We start from the raw sequence: 4,726 nt of genomic DNA on the forward strand, positions 1-4,726 counted from the left end.
AAACGAGGGAGAGACTTAGCTGTCGTACAAAGCTAAGACCCTGTAACATCATCTGTGTATAGATACTCCCTGAGGCATTTGTCTATTAAAATGGTCCTGTGGCGATGGAAGTTATTTTTGGGCTCATGAACTTTAAGTGTTTGAGGGAATGGCACTCGTCTGACAAGACGTTGCCATCATCATGTATGTATGTAGGCTCCTTCAGTTTTGGACAGACTATAGATACCCACGAAGAGTTGCTTGCACGTGAAATTTTTTTGGCAGGAGGTGCGCAATCTCCAACCACACCTCTCCTGAGACAACATTGTTAAATACCAGTGGCAAGTAAAGTACAGGACGACTGGAAAAAAATGCCGAGATAAGCGGAGAGCACATACAGCGCCTAGAATTCACAAATGGTCACCCATCTGATACTAACCAGGCTCAACGTTGCTTAACTTCGGTGATCTGACGAGAACCGGTGTGTCAACGCGATTATGCCGTACATGTATGTATGCATGTATGTATTCAGAAGGCATTTGTAGTTTTTGGAAGGTTGCAGAAGAGTGTGTAGTCTGATCGTTGCATTACAGATAGAACTAAAATCTGCGTTTACAAGACCTGTGTGCTAACCACACGGTTGTATTCATCGGAGACATGAACATTGCATCAAAGGCACATTAAATGGCTTGAACGATTTCACCAAAATGCTTGAGACGTATCTTAAACATCAAGTGGCAAGCACAAGTACTCGATACTGAAGTGCTTGTGAGAGCATGTTGCTCTAGTGTTGAGACCCTTGTAATCAGATCTCACATGCGTTAGGTGGGCCACTTGGTTCGAATGAAAGATTGTAGGATGCCAAAACAAAATTTTACGGGGAGATGGAAAATGGCAAGCTCCCTCAACACGAGCCTAGGAAGAAGTTCAGGGACTTTACAAAGAATAATTTGAAAGTCTTACAAATCGACATCGACACAACTTACTCTGCAAAGGCCGAAGTGGCGAAAGCTTGTACGTGAACGTTGTGATGCTCTAGAGAAAAGAAAGCAGGCCCACAGCAATCTGAAGCGAAAGCTTTGCAAAGGTTTAATTGATGGTCTTAACCATGACACACAGAGCTGGAAATGCCACACTTGTGAACGAGTGCTTTTGTCAAAAGCTTGCTACGCCAACCACCTTAAGTCGCACAAAACTCCTGTTCAGGTCAACTTTGCACCTATTAGTCCGAACCAAACGATCTGTTTCACATACAGTAAAGTTTGCAAGTCTACTGCTGGTTTGAGGAGACATGTGATTGTTCATAGGAATACCCTTCAACCTTCAGAGGAAGTCAACTCGAGGGAAATTGCTCAATTTGTATGTCACATCTGCTTCAAGATGTGCAAATCTGCCGCGGGAGTGCAGAGTCATCTGAGATGGCATGCACGACAAGATTGGGAGAACTCAATGTTATGGCGATCATCTGGAAAGATGCAGCAATCATTCGGACGGCAGATATCGAAAAATTGGCTAAAATTCCTTCACGCTCAACTGGACATTTTTCTACAGGAGAATCGCTTTTTTCAGCGATATTTTCGAAAGTTATCCCCTCTTTTCGATTGTCTAGCCTTTATTTAAACCTAGGTCACATCCGGTTTGGCGATGGGCGCAACAGCAAAGTCGTCACGTTTATTTCACGTTCTTTGCCTCCTTCGCGGTACAGGTTCGAGCCTGCCTACCTATTACCACATTTTTTTTTTGCTCAACACTTGGACAACGCCGGGTATCCAGGCTAGTCTTAAATAAAGTGAAGGAATGAAGGAACTCTAATTTACAGGAGGTAAAAAAACCCTCTCATTTACGGGAGGCAAAAAAACTCTCATTTACAGGAGGTAAAATGACTCTCATTTACAGGAGTTAAAAAAAACTCTTATATACGGGAGAGAAATAATTTATTTTGCATTTACTAATAAAAAAGACTTACTTAACTAAAGGAACATCTTCCAGAACAATCGTTTTTAGAAACCCACACTGGAATTGATTAAGTACATCCTTGTTGATTTGTCATTACTGTTTATCCCAAAGATGATTGTTCTCAAAATAAATCGTTGCCTTTACGGTATAAGTCAGAGAGCAACCTTCAAATAATTTCTAACAATTTGTTATTATGACTAATATTTGAGTTCGTGCTTTTAATAATGTTTTAACTTATAAATTTACTCAAAACTATATCTATTTTGGTTAGATTTTTTTAGAAGGGAATGAAAACTTATCAAGGCTCATAGGCTACTCGAGGATAAAGGTTAAAAAGTGTACAGCGGTCAAAAGGACAATATCATGTTAATCGTTAGAAGTGTAAATTTAGTAAATTGAATTACTTAAGGGGAACGGCTAATCAAGAACTTGTTTACATGTGACTTGAAGATGGCCATATCGCAGTCAGCTGGAAAGCAGATAAACGGAAGAGAGTTCTACAGATGCGGAGTTCTAAGAAAGCAGTTTTGTTCACGGAATCTACGTTTAGGCTTAGTCACAGATAAAGAGTGGGGAAATTATTGATAGTGGTTTCAGCCAAACGAGTGTTTCTCGTGAATGTTTGGTAAGGGGGGACATAGATTGGAACTCAATCATAATGTTTAAGTTGTGTTTATAATGAAAAGAAGAAACATTTCAGAATTTCTTTTTCCTTTTTTTTCCTTTTTTTTTTGTTGCACTTCTTTTTATTCCCGCGCGAACAGAAACCGTATAAAGGATTCTCGTATTCATGGAGACCAACATGCGTCTAAATTCTGTTATCGAAATAAAATATTAATTCTTCAAGTTATTTGATAACACTGGTCTGCCATTAAATAGATGGTAACCTAAAAGAAGGGCTCAACCTTTATTTGAGACTAGCGGAGGGTACCCGGCGTTGCCCGCGTGTTTGGAGGTGTGTGTGTGTGTTGGGGGGGGGGGGCGTTGGCCGGGTGTTTGGAGGTTTAAAAGAAAAAAATGTTTTAGTAGGAAGGTGGGATTGATCCCGAAGCTTTGACGCGAAGGTGGAAACAAAAGGGGGAAAAAACACGCACCTAAACATCTCGAGCACGAGGGGAGAGGAATTGATAAGCGCGTTAAGTTAATTGACAGGTGTGAGGAAGTGGCGTGATGTTTGACCTAGTTTTGCGCTGCAATGCAGTTACTGTTTCCCCGCCCCATAATTCGCTTTTCGATAACGCGGCGATAAAAAAATTACTATTAAAATATTTGGTAAAAGTCGGGCAAATTAAATACACACGCGACTCCCGTTCTTAAGTCGTAGACATTACGATTTAGACGTGATATAAAAAGTTTTAAGAAGGAGGGAGCCGACCGAGAAGGCCGATGCAAAAAGTCTTTTGCAGACATACACAAAAAGTGTACACACATACATATATACATACACATACATTTTCGCTTTTATATTTATAGACAACTGAATGCAGACAGTTTAACCAATTACATTCATCACGTTTAATAGATTCTAATATTTATTCTATTTTAGCGGGTGGCTATCGATCTTGCCAGATCGAAAAATACACGTAAATATATAGGGTATAGAGTTAGTGACGGAAATGACTGACAGACAGCTGAACAAATTGTCTCAAGAGAGGGAGAGAGAGAAAGAAAGAGAGAGAGAGTGAGAGAGATGGGAGAGAGAGATAGAGAGAATGGTAGTAACGGTCAAACCTAGAAGCTTGTTAAAACATGGAGCTTTCTCAAGACGAAAGCCATCCATTTCAATTGATTTCAATTGATGCCAGACCGGGATCAGAGCGTTGATGATGTAAAGATAGAAGCTTGGTTTTAGATGCATTAACATTAACTAGCAATCGTTTTCCCTATTGTAACACGCGCTTAAGATCAGAGTAGAGAAAATCAGAGAGAACTTGGTCATTTACGACCTTTGAAGTGTTGCCATAGATAGTAGTGTCGTAAGCATAAATGTCTACGAATAAAGTTAGGGAGTGATTTGGGAAATCATTGATGTAGATCAAGAGGAGAGTTTGGCTCAGGATGGACCTCTGAGGAACTCCAGCATTAATACTGTGAGCTTCTGATTTCTGCCTATCAACTACTACTCTTATGAATCTATCAGAGAGAAATGATTTAATAATTGAGAATACATTTTCAGCTATACCGTGACTGGAGATCTTGTGGAGTAGACCTTTATTTCATACCTTGTCAAAGGCCTTTGATATGCCAAGAGCGATTGCCCTAGAAATTAAGCCTCCGCCGAGAAATTAGTTAATCTTATGAAATATAGTTATGAGCACATCTGCTGTAGATCTAGCAGAAGAGAAACAAAATTGCATGTCACCAAAGAAGTTATTTTTACTGCAGTTAATTACTTCTCTATTTAACACAGATCCCAGCAACCTAATCACGACGCACAGGAGACTTATTGGTCTGGACTGGGAGGGAAATGACCAATCACCTGAATTCTTAAATACGGGAATACTGATGAAGTTTTCCAGGCTTTTGTGCAGCAATTCCCTTTTAAGGCAATGCTTAAACAGCTTTGTAAGTATGAGATCTAGTTCTTGTTGAAGCTTATTGAGCACTATAATTGGAAGGCCATCAGGGACAGTTGCTTTACTGGAATCAAGGTTTTTGATTAGCTTGGCAACATCACGCACAGATATTTGTATATCGCATAGCATGTTCTCAGATACAGGAGGAAATATGAGAGGTTGGCGGCCTTCGTGACATAGGGTAGAATAAGCTTCAAAGTTATTGGCAAAGAGTT

General features: G+C 40.0%; 1 pseudogene; it reads right to left on the bottom strand.

The window, feature by feature from the left end:
- Positions 1-370: 370 nt before the first annotated feature.
- LOC145253132 (5S ribosomal RNA) lies at positions 371-487 on the bottom strand (annotated as a pseudogene).
- Between the last annotated feature and the right edge of the window lie 4,239 nt (positions 488-4,726).

Source organism: Euprymna scolopes, chromosome 29 (assembly GCF_053919585.1).
Source record: "Euprymna scolopes isolate OS-2025 chromosome 29, ASM5391958v1, whole genome shotgun sequence".
In the NCBI taxonomy this organism is placed as follows: Eukaryota; Metazoa; Mollusca; class Cephalopoda; order Sepiida; family Sepiolidae; genus Euprymna; species Euprymna scolopes.